The sequence below is a fragment of the Lactuca saligna genome, chromosome 9, assembly GCF_052625555.1.
Source record: "Lactuca saligna cultivar CGN05327 chromosome 9, ASM5262555v1, whole genome shotgun sequence".
Classification (NCBI taxonomy): Eukaryota; Viridiplantae; Streptophyta; class Magnoliopsida; order Asterales; family Asteraceae; genus Lactuca; species Lactuca saligna.
The window spans coordinates 41,165,566-41,182,500 of record NC_136425.1 but is presented as its reverse complement, the minus strand read 5'-3'; positions in this window follow the sequence as shown (position 1 = coordinate 41,182,500).

Here is a 16,935-nt window from a genome sequence, read left to right as displayed (position 1 = left end):
GGTTTTATTAAGTTGGTTTACTTTATATTTCCATGCAATGGCATTTATGAAAATTGGTGGTTACATTTCTATTATTAGCAATATTAATTGTGGATTTGATTCTTTTTTTTTATTTATGGAAATGTCACAATTGACTAAGTGATAAAGATTTCTCATCACCCAAGTTTCAATTGGATAGAAACTTGGAGTCATGCAATCTGAATTGTGTGATACATGAGAATCTTGATCATTGGGAAATTATGACTAATTCATTGATCACATGTTTTATGTGAGTCAATGTGAAGGACTAATGGATTTAGTTCATGTTGATATGGACTGTTCAGATCCACCAAAAAGAATGATAACATTGTTCATCATGAATTACTAACATTTCATTAAACATGGTTGTGTTTATAAGATTAAACATAATTCTGATACTTTGAAAAGTTTCAAAGAGTAGCAAAACAAATATGAAGAACCTATTAGGCAGAAAGATAAAAATATCTCAAATCTGAAAGGAAATGAGAGTACTTTAGTCTCATGCTTTAAGATCATCTTATGATTAAGGAACTATATCACAATTGATCCTTGAAGAACATCTTAGCGCAATTGTTTGACTAAGAAGAGGAATCAGATATTGCTAAAATTGTTCAATCAAAAGATGAGTCACACTTCGTTTCCAATCAAGTTTTAGAGTCATGCTCTATTTACTAAAGTTCGTATCTAGAAAATTTATTTCATACTAAGTAGGTTTATAACACCTCATGAAATATGGAGTAACAATGTTTCTTACTCTAGCACATTTGGAACTGGAAGTTGTTTTGTTTTGGTTAAAACAAAGGATTAACTAAAACCAATTCTATGAAGTGTTTCTTGTCAAGATTCCATACTAACTTTTGAATATTTGTTTTAGTGCGTCAAGGAATGTTCCTTTAAAGGGAAACTTATATGTCAAGAAGTCAGCGGGAGTCTTATTAATCTTGAAAAGTTTCAGGAGAGAATCAAGTATAAACCTTTTAGTTATCACTAGCACATGACTTGAGATTGATAACCTATTGTATTAACTTGACACATTCTTGTTTCTGTGCACCCTTTAGTTGACTTAGGAATTCTTATGAGTTCTATGGTTCTCATTTGACTGCAAAAGGCAGAGCACGTTGGTCATTGAAAGTACATTAATTAATATGGTTGAGTTGCTTAACAACACAAAAGCACTGATAAGCCCTTTTCCTACCATGGCAAGAAATTTAGAATAAGAGAATTTCAGTCCATGAAAGGAAAGCCAAATTTGAGTTTGCTTTTGTACTTAACCTTATCTTATGGTTGTAGGTTCGAAATGATAGATTCTACTGGATGGGAACTTATACACCATAAAATCTTGGTGGCAAAAGGTTTCGCTCTAATTCATGAGAATGATTATAAGGAAGCACTTTCGCTAATAGATATTAAATATCATTATCGTTTGTGGTTGTGTTAATTTCCTTCTCGAATTCATAATATTATTACGACATCCCTTTTCATAGTTTGAATTGTGAGAAATGGCAATGAATTGTTTGAACTTTCAGGACATATGGCGATATGTTTTGTAAGGGGTTGAACACATACACACACATATGTTATCTAATGAAAGGTGTAGTTAGAGAATTATCAAAGCATCATGTATCAAAATTTTGCACTTTAGTAAGAAAGAAAAGACTATTGATTTCTAGAAATTCGGTTGATTTCTAGATACATGTCAAAGCTAGTGGGAGCATAATTGTTGTGCTATTGGGAGCATAATTGTTATGCTAGTGGGAGAATAATTGTTATGCTAAGTATTTCAAGATAGAAATACTATTTCTAGGAAACAAAGTTTTCAATTTTCAAGTTGCAAAGTTTGGAAATTGTTTCGCTATAGTTAGACTTAAGGAAGAGGGCACTCATACTTCTTTTCAAATATAAAGGTTTATATTGAAGGTTTTAAAAGAACTTAGTCTTGGACATATATGAATATCATGTTGAAATGATTCAACACAGGAAATTCAATATATAGAACTGTCATAGCAAGAGACTGATCAGATACCAGGTCTTTAATGAATCAAGTCCCATAAGCATCGAATATATGATCAATTACATATGCTATAATATTCACTTATTTTGATTTATCCAAATGCCATGGGAATTGAGAGGTAAAGGGATTCGAACTTGGTGTGACTAAAGTTATTAAAAAATTGTCAGGAACATTCTAAGGTTTACCAAAGGATCGATTACCTGTGGATAGTTGGAAGTATGGTATGGTTTGGATTAACCATATTGACATGTTTTCGATTGGGATGATTCTTGGTCGAAATTGACGATCATATGGGAATATGGAAATGTTTCCATAATGGGAGTTGATTATTAAAATCTACATGATGTGAGTCAGAAACTTTAATGAAATGAAGATGTTCAAGGAGTGTATCTTGAATTTGAGACTTCGTTAAGTTTCAATTGAACATTTTGTAATGTCGTTGGCATCTCTGTGACTTTGAGGCCACGACATCACAAAAGGAAATTTCTTGGGATTCTAACACATTTAGAAGTGACTAGAATTTGGATTTGTGAAATGAGCATCATTGGAAAGTGTCTAATCGTTCTGTTCATAAAGGAAGGACCATAGAGAGACATAGTATGCATGTTTATAACATGTCATGACTGATGTTTAATTCAAGTGTTTATTTGATTAGTTGAAACATTATACAATGAATAAAGTCTAAATTAATATGATGATTAAATAATAAGATTTTTATTTATATTCAATAGTATTGAGACGATAGTTAATTGGGTTATTATTGTGTTTCACTTTGCATGTTTTACTTCATGGATAATTTGATTATTCGAAATTCCATAGTCGCTCGTACTTTTGGAAGTAAGTAGCGAATTAAGACTGTCATGAATTGAATTATAGATTGTCTATGGGAATTAGAAATAGTAATTGTTTGCTGCAATGTTCATGAGTACTTAGGAATAGGGATTTTGAGTATTGGATAAACCAACGCTCATAGAATAATTTGTAACACTCGATTAAGCAAAACCATAAATCCAGGGTTTCTATATAAGCAACATTATACCACTGTTTAGGTCATTTTAAGTTAGCCACCACCCCTTCTTACGTCTATAAAACCCTAGATTTCCTTGGATGAATTTTAGAGCTTGAAATAAGACTTCTGATGAATTGTGCAAGAGGAGAAGGAGGTGAAAGACTCAACCTCTGGAGAAGAGCTTGGAGATCCATTTCTAACATCTACATTTTCAAGACTTTAAAGGTATAAAGTGTCTACCTTGGCTATTCATTTCATAGATCTACTTTGGGTTGGGTTTTGGCCATTTTAGTCCCTTTTGCTTGGTCTTGGTGAGCTAGTGTCGTTTTAGGGACTCAAACTAGTAGATCTGGACATTCTAAGGTTCCCTTTCACATAAAGGTGCAAGGTTTGTGGAGATTTTGAGCTCAAGCATGAATTAAGACCATCCATTAAGCTGTTTTAAGCTCTAGAGTCCCATTAAGCCATGCATATTAGTAAAGTTGCCAACTTTACATGAAAAGTCACCTTTAGGAGACAAACTGGAGAGTGGGAGCAAGATCTGAAGTGATTAAGTGCTTATTAGAAACGTTTGGAGTACAGGGGAGTACATTAGGCGTACCCACCTGTTACATGGCGTATACTACCTCCAACAGGTGTACGCTTAGTGTACCAGATGATTACATAAGGCATACTCGACTAGGTTGGGCTTTCTTGGATTATTGACTTTTTGGGCTTTGGACCTTGGACTAGGATTTGACTAGGGTTGACAACTCAATATTTCAGGCTTTTTTGGATATTGGGCCTTCTTGGGTTAGGTCCATTATGGATTTGGGCCTTGTGGGTCATTTCGGGTTTGGGCTTTCTTATGGGATTTTATGTGCAAGGACTTTGTTGGAACAGCTAAGGATGCATGTTTGGATTGGGAAAAAGTTATTAGACTTTAGGGTAAGGCCCATGTAAGGGTTCGGGCCCAATTTTGAAAATTGGGCCATTAGTGGGCCTTTTATGGATTTTTGGTGTTTTAGGCTTGTTTGGTTTTGGGCTTGGGCCTTAGTGATGAATCTTGTTGGGCTAGGGGTAAAATGGTCATTTTACCATATGTATGGATTATTGATCATGGTTTGGGACACAATTGCTAATTGGGTGATATTTTGATAATGATAGCTTGAGGAAGTTGCTAGGGTAGCAACTATGGATTTCTTGTAGTGCACCTCAACGGTGTGAGGTGAGTTACCTTCCCTGTATGAGTGGGTCGAAGGCACCAATGTCGGCCCACTAGTACTTGTTTATAGTAGAGATGATTATATTTGTGATATTTTATTGGTATGCCACTATTTGTAGAGATTTATTTGCTTGTGTGCTATGTTATTATGTGATAATGATAAGAGGGGTGAAGTAGGCCCCGTAACCGGTTGAAATAAACTAGAGGGTAGGTCGGGCATCCAGATATGTTTGACAGTATGTTTATGATATGATATTATGTGGTAGTGGTAGGGGTGAAATAGACCCCGTAACCGGTTGAAATAAACCGAAGGGTAGGTCGGGCACCCAGATATGCCTAACATGGGTAGGCCGGGTACCCCAAGTATGCTTGACAGGGGTAGGTCGGACTCCTCGGTATGTATGACATGGGTAGGTTTTGCACCCAGGTATGCTCAGCAGGGTAGGTCGGGCACCCATATATGCCTGATAGTATGTTTGTTGTATGGTATGTAGTATGATGGGGGGACTCACTATGCTTCGTGCTTAAGGTTTTCAGTTTTGGTTTCAAGTACTTCTTCTTCAAAAGGAAAGGAGCTGGAATGATTGCAGCGCATCACACTATGATTTTACGCATATGAGATATTTGGGAGTTGTACTCTGATAATATTTTCTATGGCATGTTTTGGTATTGACATATTGGTTTTGATATGGATTGACACTATTGATGTTTCAAACTACTGGTTTTTATAATTACTTATTTTAAAATGAAATTTTTGGCTATAAAATTTCGGATGTTACTTCATGGATTTTATCATGAGTAATTTTGAGACGATAAAGTCTTATATTCTTAAAACAGAGATATAAGAGTTGTTGTTTACAAATCAGTTGTACATTGTTAATACATAAACACATCAGTAACTTGATGTTATAAAATGTATTATTTTTCATGATTTAATGAGTAAATAGTGCAAGGATATAAGTCAAATTTTATTCGTTCCTTTTGACCTAATAGGAAAACCGATATCTTTAGGCCCCTCGATGATTTGGTGTTGACTTATAAGTGCTAGGCCTAGACAAGACAAAATTGATGTGTTCGATTAGTGGTTTAATGTCATCATTACAAATTGGAAACCGGGAAACAAAACTTGAACAATGAGATTGATTATATCTCATGTCTTTGCGATATCTTGTAGAATGGAGGAATATTTGATCACCTATCTTAGGACATGACATTGACTGGGTTAGAGTTCGACATCTGCTTTTGGTAGCCACAATTTGCTGATCAGTTTGGAAGTTATACTGGCTACTATAGTTATTAGAGTTATCCAAGTGGGAGACTGATGGATTAGGTGTCTACGCCCATAACTATAATTGTTATTAACTTGAGTTGATAGTAGCACATTCATATTGGGTTGCCCTCAAAGTTAGCAATTGGACAAGATTATATTGGAGAGGAAGAGATAACTTATTATTGGATTAATAAACTGTAAAAATATAAATTGTTAATATATTATGACAATAATATATTATTTAGCAATTATAGTATTTAATTAATAGTTAGTCCGAAATTAATTGGAATTAGTTTTGGGATTAATTGAATTAATTAAAAGTGCAGGGACTATTTGGCAATTTATTGATCGTTAAGGAAAGAGGCTCTAGAACCTCCTTGCAAGGGTTCAATGAAAACTTCTAGGAAGGGTCTAGAATTTTCTTCCAAGGCATCTTAAATATGACGCTCATAAGGTGCTTACTCACCAAGAAAATGGATTAGGGTTTCCAACCTAAAACCCTAGCTTTGGCTCAATGCTACCTCATCTATATAAAGGGCCTTAAACCCTCAAAATTTCATTACCTACTCCTTGGGAGGACTTCTGGCTGAAATTCTATTCTCCTCTCTCCGTTATCCTAAGTTTCTTGCCTTGGGTGTGAACCATTAGAGGCGCGACGCTTGTGGCGCTTACCACCAAAGGTTTTTCAAGTAAGGATTCAAGATTTTTTACGATAACAATATTTAAGGTCAGTTTTCTCATCTTATGAATTAGTTTGTTCATAGGAATGTTTTGTAGATTATCCATTCATAGTTTGTTGCTATACTTCAAAGACATAGATCAAATTAGGTTATATGTACCCTAATTAATTGAAATTATTTTTTATTATTTTCCACTTATGGCATTCAACTTGTAAACCCAAAAAACCATCATATATATATATATGTGTGTGTGTGTGTGTGTGTGTATTTATATGTGTATGTTTATTTATGAGTGTATGTATATGTATGTGTGTATGTTTCTATTTGTATGTATGTGTATATTTCTGTGTGTAAGTGTCTGTAGCAGACGTGCAAAACAACGAAGCGAAAAAATGATGTTTGGTGCCCGATAATAAGATGAAATATATATATATATATATATATATATATATATGTGTGTGTGTGTGTGTATGTTTATGTGTATGTATGTGTGTATTTGTATGTATGTATATGTATGTGTGTATGTGTATATACATGTATTCATGGGTTCCCGAGATCAAGAGTAAGGGAGTTTCGGTCACTTATGGGCAATGGGTTTTATCCGAGAAGGTTTCAGACCGGTGTATGTTGATAGAAGCATAGGGCTTCTTGCCACCTTCGTGTGGATGTAAAGTTCATCGGGAACGGGCTTAAAATAGAGGAGTTATGGCATTTCGAAGATATTTTCGATTATAGCCCTTGATGGGAAAACTTGATAAGGAAGGCCAAGTATGAGAATGGGACACGCTGGGTATGCCCAGCGTAGGCTGGGTTACGCCCAACGTAATTGGGTAAATGAACGCGGGTCTGTGGGGGCGTACGCCCAACGTACGTCCAGAGTCTTTAAACCCTAATTTGAGGGTGAGCCACTATATAAGGAACATAATGGCTCAAACCCTAGCCTTATTATCAGTCTCCCCAACCTCAGAGAAACCCTAGAACGCCTCTCCCTTCCTTTTTGTGAGATCTTGACCTTGGGAAGCTCATTTTGGAAGTTTAAGCTTAGAAGAGGAAATGAGGGAGTTGTCAAAGAAGGACTTGGGAAGTTGGAGCTTGTAGATCTGGAATAACATCATCTTATAGAGCCCTTTTGAGGTATAAAGTCTCTTGCTTGACATTTATTTTGTGTGGATCTTGGTGTTATGAAGTTTTGACATCTTTCTTGTCCCAAAAGCCTCATCTTGATGCATGATTCGAGTTGGTTGAGTATAGATGTCCTTTTAGACCTTAGGAGAGGTCTTGAGTAAGAAAAATGAGGTCCCAAGGGCTTTGTTTGTCTCATATGTGATATAGATGGGCCTTAATGGATTAAGACATTGAGTTAAGAGCTTTATGGACGTCCCAAGTGATAATGTTTGAGACTTTTTGGATCCTAGGCATGTTTTGTCGATGGATCTGAAGTTTGGGCTTAAGAGCTTAAGCCATTAAGGACTTATGAAGACTTTGAGCTCAGCAGGTTTACGCCCCACGTAAAGTGATGTACGCCCAGCGTACTCACCATTCTGCCTGTACGCTTAGCGTACATGGGAGGTACACCCCGCATACTCCATCTGCATGGATCATGAGTTTTTGGGCCGTGGTTTGGGGCATGTTTGGGTATTTGGGCCTTAGTGGGCCATCATAAATCATATTTTATGGACCAAGGATTATATGGTGGGCTTAGGTTGCGGCCCATTAAGAGATTGGGCCCAATATAGCAAATTGAGCCATTGGTGGGTCACTAGTGGGCTTGAGAAGCTTACCTAGTGTTGGGCCCTTCATATTCTAGTGTTGGGCCTTAGTCTTGGACCAAATTGAGTCAAGGGTCAATTGGTCAATTTACCCTTGGAAGGATATTTGTGCTTGGACTAATGATTGTTTTGCTTCTTCGGATAGTTTGGGATTTTTGGTGAGGCGATGGTTCAGGAATCTGCTTCTTCAGTTCAGAGTTTCGGCAGTTGCGAGGTTAGTTATCCTCACTATATCAAAAGGGTCTAAGGCACCAAGGTCGGCCCTTTATCGGATTGTAATCCGGGTATCGTTGTTATGTTGTTGTCTTGCTATGTTTGCATCCTGGTAGTTAGGATGGTATATGCTAGTGACCGGTTAGGTCGGTATCCTGTTTAGAGTATGTTATGTTATGTGATCTGCTAGATCGGTTTGATTGGATGTGAATTGTTATATGATTGTATGTTCATGTGCACATGGTTGTTTAACTGGGGTTGGGTTGAGGCGGGTCCTACTGTGTGCAGTAGGCCAACATACCCAAGGCGGACCGGTTATTCCGAAGGCCCAGCGAGCGGTCCGAATAGGCTGTAGGCCCCACAAGGGGGGACCAGACGTGCCGAGGCTCAGTGTAACAACCTGTTCTTAAAGTGTTTAATTATGAGTCCCTAAGATTTAAGAGGAAGGGTAATTCTGGTCCTTTTACAGGAAATAGGTTTCATCCGAGAAGGTTTCGGGCTGGTGTATGTTGTTAGAAGCATTGGGCTTCTCGTTACCCTCGTACGAATGTAATGTTATTTGGGAGCGGGTTTAGAGTAGAGGAGTTGCGGTGTTTTGAAGATGATTATTGTTTATAGATCTTTGTGGGAAAAGTGGAAAAAGGGGTTCCATGCATGAATTTTGGGTTTGGCTGGATACGCCCAACGTAAGCTGGACGTACGCACAGCGTAATGAAAGGAAATGTGCGGGGTGGTCAGGTGAGTACGCCCAATGTACTAGAGGTACGCCCAGCGTACTCTCAGAAACCCCAAACCCTAATTTAAGGGCCACCACTATATAAGGAACATGTAGGTTCATACCCTAGCCTCCTTAAGCTCATCCTTAACCTCAGAAACCCTAGAAACCCGTATTCCCTCCATTGTTGGGTGTGTTTGGCCTTGGAAAGCTCATCTTAGCAAAAGAAAAGCTAGAAGAAGAAAGGAGAATTTGTCAAAGAAGGGAAGGAACGATTGGATCTTGTAGATCTGAAGAGATATCATCCTTTGAAGCTTATTTGAGGTATAAAGCTTCTTGCTTGACACTTATTTTGCATAGATCTAAGTGGTGTGAAGTTTTTAGCATCTTTCTTGTCCCAAAGTTCTCACCTTGATTCATGTTTTGTGTTGGCCGAGATTATCTGTCCTTTCAGACCTTTGGAGAGGTCTTGAGTGAGAAAAAAGAGGTCCCAAGGGTTGTAGTTGTTCCATGTGTGAGATATATAGGTCTTAATGGATTAAGACCTTGGATTAAGAGCTTATGGATGTCCCAAGTGATAAAGTTTGAGACTTTGTGAATTCTAATCATATTTGGCCTAGGGATCTGAAGTTTGGGCTTACTAGCTTAAGCCATTAAGAAGTTATAATGACTTAATGAATAGTGTAGTTACGCCCCGCGTAACACATGATTACGCCCCGCGTAGCGGGCCAGAGCCCCAATCCCCAGTTACGTTTCAGTGTGTACGCCCCGCTTATCAAGGAGGGTATGCCCAACGTACTCCCCCCTGATTGGACCTTAATATTGGGCCTTTGGGTTTGGGTCGTTTGTGGGTAGTTGGTTATTGGGCCAAGTCTGGAAATTATGGATAGAGTATTTTTGGGCCAATTATTGTTATGCACATTGGATCCAGGCCCATTTGGTGAGGTGGGCCCAATTTGGTAAATTGGGCCAATATTGGACTTTGTATAAGATTTGGAATTTGGTCTTGGCCCAATAAGTGGATGTATGCTTGGCCTAATGTTTATTTTGTTGTGATGGTTAGTTCGGGATCTGCGGTGAGTTGGTGATTCAAGAATCTGCTTCTTCAGAGTTTCGGTAGTGCAAGGTGAGTTATCCTCACTATATCGATAGGGTCTAAGGCAAATAGGCCGGCCCTTTATCGGATTGAGATTTGGGTATTTGTTGTTATGTTATTGCTTTGATATGTCTGCATCCTAACCAGGATACCGACCTAACTGGTCACTAGCATAGCATCACACTACATATCCTTGGCCTAATGTTTATTTTGTTGTGATGGTTAGTTTGGGATCTGCGGTGAGTTGGTGATTCGAGAATCTGCTTCTTCAGAGTTTCGGTAGTGCAAGGTGAGTTATCCTCACTATATCGACAGGGTCTAAGGCAAATAGGCCGGCCCTTTATCGGATTGAGATTTGGGTATTTGTTGTTATGTTATTGCTTTGATATGTCTGCATCCTGGTAGCTAGGATGGTATATGTTAGAGACCTGGTTAAGGTCGGTTTCCTGATATGTAGTGTGATGCTATGCTAGTGACCAGTTAGGTCGGTATCCTGGTTAGGATGATGATATGTTATGTGATTTTTTTGATCGGCTTGTTGACTCTGAACTCTTATATGATAGTATGTTTATGTGCACATGGTTGTTTGGACTGGAGTTGGGTTGAGGCGAGTCCTGCTTTATGCTGTAGGCCAAGATACCCAGGGCGGACCGGTTGTTCCGAAGGCCCAACGAGCTGTCCGGATAGGCTGTAGGCCCCACGAGGGCGGACCAGATGTGCCGAGGCTCGGAGAGTGGACCAGGCCGACTGAAGGCCCGATGCGGGCGGAACAGTCATACTGTAGACTCAGAGAGTGGACCAGGTGAGTTGAAGGCCCGGTGCGGGCGGACCAACCACACTGCAGACTCGAGGGACATGACTAGACTCGGAGGATGGACCTGGTGGAGTGAAGGCCCGACACGGCGGACCAGTCACACAGTAGAACCGAAGTGCATGGCTATTCTATGTTCTATTATGTTATATATGCTATGTATGATATGGACCGGAAGGCACTATGTTATGGGCCGGAAGGCATTATGTTTTGAACCGGAAGGTTGTAGCCTGGAAGGGCGCATATGTGGTTGGTATTTTGGGGGTATCTCACTAAGCTTTCGGGCTTACAGTTGTGGTTTAATGTTTTTCAGGTTCTTCAGGAGACCGTGGCAAGGCGAAGGCGTGATCGTACCGCTCCTCGTGCTTATGTTTATGACATGGTTCTGGGAATACTCTGATAATAAATGTATTGAAAACCTTTTTGTAATAACATTATTGAAGTGGGTTGTTTTTGAAAAGTTTAAATTTTCTTGAAATCTTTGGTCGTTACAAGTTGGTATCAGAGCCTTGGTTTGAGTGAATTGGAGGAACATTCGTGTGAATCCAGTCTCAAATCAAGGAGAGTTTTTAAAAGAGAATTTAAAATGGTTTTCAAATTAAGTAAAAAGAGGACGCGGAGGTACGATCAGCCAGAGCCAGTAAGTAACCCCAAAATACCATACATGATATTTGTTTTCGAGTTTTGATAGAACAACATGCTAGTACTAGGCTAGGGATCTTCAATATTTCATGATAATGTTGCCTGTTTTATGATGCCTGCTAGCCTAGGGTTTCCCTCTGTATGAGATTTCCAATGTTCCTCTAGGAGTGAGGATTGAGCGCTTGCTATGTATATTTGTCACTAGGGTGTTGTGTTAGTACTTCATACAAATATGGGTAGGTGGGGAAGGTAGTATGGGCCCGTACTACTGAAAGCTCGGGACCCATACGCGTATCAGGGAAACCATGACCTCTAGGGTTGGGTTGAGGGTTGGTTCTCGGGATAGTGGGAAGTGTCTGAGATTTTGTGGTTTATTTTCAGTATGGAGATTTCGAGGCATGCTGGGAGTGGATCCGGGTCAGGATCGGGAGTTCCGGGCGGGTCAGTACCGCCCGAGGTTATCGGTCAGATGAGCACGTGCGAGTTGGATGCGAGGATTCATGAGATCCTTCATGAGGAGGTTGCTGTGTTGTTCCGGGCCGAGCTGCCGGAACTGTTTGGGTCGATCAAAACCGCCATGGTGGAGTATTTTGATGAGCGTTATGCGGCTCTCACCAAGATGGCTGCCGCAGCGGCTACAGCGGCAGTAGCAGTAGCAGGGGGAGGAGCTGGTAGAGGTTTTCAGTATCGGGACTTCGATAATACGAAGCCTCCCACATTTGATGGAGTTCAGGACCCGATCGTTGCTATGAGATGGTTATTGGACGTGGAGGGGTGTTTCTTCACGTGTTCATGCCCTGCTGATCAGAGGGTGAGGTGTGCTCTGAACCTATTAAGGCTCGGGGCAAAGGATTGGTGGAGATTGACCACGGGGTCATACTTGGATGCGCAGAGGGCTGCGGTTTCATGGGATCAGTTCAGAGAGATGTTCAGCACTCATTATGTTCCGCAAGTCGAGAGGGAGAGGTTGGCTTAGGAGTTCCTTGAGCTGAAGCAGGATTCGGAGTCGGTGAAGGAGATCACTAGGATGTTTACTGAGAGGGCAATGTTTTGCCCCAAGTTCGCTTCGGAGCAGGCTCAGATGTCCCGATATCTGAGTATGCTGAAGAGAGATATCAGACAGTTTGTGTCCGCAGAGAGGTGCGAGACTTTGTTGGAGTTGCAGGAGGCCGCCAGGCGGCGTGAGTTAGGGATTGAGTTGCAGTTGCATGAGCTAAGGCAAGCTCTGGTGCAGTCACAGCCGGCGACGAAACGGTCTAAGACCGTTGATTCCATGGTGGGAGATCAGGGCAGCCATGTTTGTGGGAAGTGTGGGATGGGTCACACTGGAGTTTGTCGGTCCGATGGTGCATGCCGCAAGTGCGGAAATGAGGGGCACTATGCGAGGGATTGTCGGCAGTCAGCGCCGGTTCGGGATTTGAGGATTTGTTATCATTGTCATCAGGTTGGGCACTTGAGGGTCAACTATCCACAGGTTGCTGCAGGACCGGTGTAGACTCCAGCACCGGCCAATTTGAGGATCACAGGTGGAGGTCAGGGTGGGGCGGAGCCCCCAAGGGCTTAGGGTCGTGCTTTTCAGCTTTTAGCAGAGGAGGTCAAAGCAGTGTCAGATACAGCTGCGGGTATGTTCCTTTCTTGATATCTTGTTATCTTGTGATTATTGTGGAGTATTATTATCTGCTAGTCTCATTGTGTGGTTTTTTGTTCTGGTATCCGTTGTTCCTTGAGGGTTTGGTATGGTTATGGGTTAGAGTTGGGTTTTCGTTGGTTATCATTCGTGAGGGTTATTAATGGAAATATGGCGTTGGTCTGAATGTCGGGTAGCATCTGCAGTCTGAGGAGTGGTTAGCGGAAGATTGAGTTTCTTTCGAGCGGGATGATCAGTGTGGAAATGTGATTTTGTGAAGGTTGCTAGTGCTAGTGGGAATCAGTCCGCGTGTAAGGGTTGGGTTTTGTGCAAGGTTGTTTTGGGAGGTCGGTGATAGCGACTGGGGGTTGATAGTCAGTGCCCTAAGTGGGGGAGAATTGGAAATTCTCCGGATGGTCGATAAGCATGAGAGATTGTTTAGCTGCTTGGGATTCCGCAGTGTTTCTGTCAGCCGAGAGCAGGCTGGTATGAGTGAGAGCAGGCATGCGGGGTGGAATACAGACCTATGGCATTGATTGTGGAGGACCTGGGATCAGGCCGGGATCGAGTATGTATGATGGAGATATAGTTCGGAACCCCTAGAGGGCTAGAACAATATGCGTTGGAGGATTTCCCGGAGAGATAACTCAGAGTGATGAATGCTAGTTGAGCGGTCCGGATAGACTGAAGGCCGGTAGGCGTACCAGTCAGGCCGAAGGCTTAGGGGACGGTCCAGTCCGACTGAAGGCCCTGGAGGGCGGTCCAGATTGGCTGAAGGTTTTGAGAGTGGTCTAGATTGGCTGAAGGCCTGGTAAGGTGGTCCAATCATGCTGAAGACTCTGCAGGTATTATTGGATCGGTTCGAGGAAATGGGTTGAGTATGTTGTGATGTGTTAGCATTAGAAGGTTTGGCCCCGGGTATTGATCTTGAATGGTAGAGGTAGTGCATGGACTCGAGAGTCCTTGCAAGCAGATTCAGGACATGTGTGTTGCATGGATAGCGGTTATACTATAAGGGAGTGTAAATTCGCAGAAGTGAAAGCAGCAGCGCAGAGTTATGATTGAAGTGGTCCAATTATGGTCATTGAGCAGCGTGATTGCGGCAGTGGTATGGGATCACATCTAGGTTGGATGGTTGTTGAGGCTCGGCAGGAATGCATGGATGGAATCTCGGATTTCCAGATAGATTTTGTTTTATGTGGTGAAAATTCATCCGGTAGGATGTTTGGAAGTGTCATCAGTGTATCGGGTTTTTCCTAACCCGAGGACACTAGAGCCAGTTCAGTGTGGTTATGAGATTGCGGTGGAGAACTCGCGGGAGTTGCCCTGAGGCTGAAGCATGTGTCATCCTGTCAGTAAGAAAGGTAAAGTTGGGTTTCGGATTTCGATGGCCGAGTCTTGAGGAACCTGGTCCGGTGAATGCAAGGCGGTGCATTGCGGGGGTAGTTCTGGAGTAGAGTTGTCGCAGGCTTCGAGGACGAAGCCTAATTTAAGTGGGGGAGAATTGTAACACCCCGTTCTTAAAGTTTTTAATTATGAGTCCCTGAGATTTAAGAGGAAGGGTAATTATGGTCCTTTTACGGGAAATGGGTTTCATCCGAGAAGGTTTCGGGCTGGTGTATGTTGTTAGAAGCATTGTGCTTCTCGTCACCCTCGTGTGAATGTAAAGTTATTTGTGAGCGGGTTTCGAGTAGAGGAGTTGTGGTGTTTTGAAGATGATTATTGTTTATAGATCTTTGTGGGAAAAGTGGAAAAAGGGGTTCCATGCATGAATTTTGGGTTCGGCTGGGTACGCCCAGCGTAAGCTGGACGTACGCCCAACGTAATGAAAGGAAATGTGCGGGGTGGCCAGGTGAGTACGCCCAGCGTACTCTCAGAAACCCCAAACCCTAATTTAAGGGCCACCACTATATAAGGAACATGTTGGTTCATACCCTAGCCTCCTTAAGCTCATCCTTAACCTCAGAAACCCTGGAAACTCGTATTCCCTCCATTGTTGGGTGTGTTTGGCCTTGGAAAGCTCATTTTGGCAAAAGAAAAGCTAGAAGAAGAAAGGAGAAGTTGTCAAAGAAGGGAAGGAACGATTGGATCTTGTAGATCTGAAGAGATATCATCCTTTGAAGCTTATTTGAGGTATAAAGCTTCTTGCTTGCCACTTATTTTGCATAGATCTAAGTGTTGTGAAGTTTTTAGCATCTTTCTTGTCCCAAAGTTCTCACCTTGATTCATGCTTTGTGTTGGCCGAGATTATCTGTCCTTTCAGACCTTTGGAGAGGTCTTGAGTGAGAAAAATGAGGTCCCAAGGGCTGTAGTTGTTCCATGTGTGAGATATATAGGTCTTAATGGATTAAGACCTTGGATTAAGAGCTTATGGACGTCCCAAGTGATAAAGTTTGAGACTTTATGAATTCTAATCATATTTGGCCTAGGGATATGAAGTTTGGGCTTAATAGCTTAGGCCATTAAGAAGTTATAATGACTTAATGAATAGCGCAGTTACGCCCCGCGTAACACATTATTACGCCCCGCGTAGCGGGCCAGAGCCCCGATGCCCAGTTACGTTTCAGTGTGTACGCCCCGCGTACCAAGGAGGGTATGCCCAGCGTACCCCCCCTTGATTGGACCTTAATATTGGGCCTTTGAGTTTGGGCCGTTTGTGGGTAGTTGGTTATTGGGCCAAGTCTGGAAATTATGGATAGAGTATTTTTGGGCTAATTTATTTTATGGACATTGGATCTAGGCCCATTTGGTGAGGTGGGCCCAATTTGGTAAATTGGGCCAATATTGGACTTTGTATAAGATTTGGACTTTGGTCTTGGCCCGATAAATGGATGTATGCTTGGCCTAATGTTTATTTTGTTATGATGGTTAGCTCGGGATCTGCGGTAAGTTGGTGATTCGAGAATCTGCTTCTTCAGAGTTTCGGCAGTGCGAGGTGAGTTATCCTCACTATATCGACAGGGTCTAAGGCACTAAGGCCGGCCCTTTATCGGATTGTGATTTGGGTATTTGTTGTTATGTTATTGCTTTGATATGTCTGCATCCTGGTAGCTAGGATGGTATATGTTAGAGACCTGGTTAAGGTTGGTTTCCTGATATGTAGTGTGATGCTATGCTAGTGACTGGTTAGGTTGGTATCCTGGTTAGGATGATGATATGTTATGTGATCTTTTTGATCGGCTTGTTGACTGTGAACTATTATATGATTGTATGTTTATGTGCACATGGTTGTTTGGATTGGAGTTGGGTTGAGACGGGTCTTGCTTTGTGCTGTAGGCCAAGATACCCAAGGCGGACCGGTTGTTCCGAAGGCCCAGCGAGCGGTCCGGATAGGCTGTAGGCCCCACGAGGGCGGACCAGACGTGCCGAGGCTCGGAGAGTGGACCAGGCTGATTGAAGGCCCGATGCGGGCGGACCAGTCATACTGTAGACTCAGAGAATGGACAAGGTGAGTTGAAGGCCCGGTGTGGGCAGACCAACCATACTGCAGACTCGAGGGACATGACTAGACTCGGAGGATGGACACGGTGGACTGAAGGCCAGACACGGCGGACCAGTCACACAGTAGACCCGAAGTGCATGGCTGTTCTATGTTCTATTATGTTATATATGCTATGTATGATATGGGCCGAAAGGCACTATGTTATGGGCCAGAAGGCATTATGTTTTGGACCGGAAGGTCGTAGCCTGGAAGGGCGTATATGTGGTTGGTATTTTGGGGTTATCTCACTAAGCTTTCGGGCTTACAGTTGTCGTTTAATGTTTTTGAAGTTCTTCAGTAGACCGTGGCAAGGTGAAGGCGTGATCGTACCGCTCCTCGTGCTTATGTTTATGACATGGTTCTGGGAATTCTCTAATAATAAATGTATT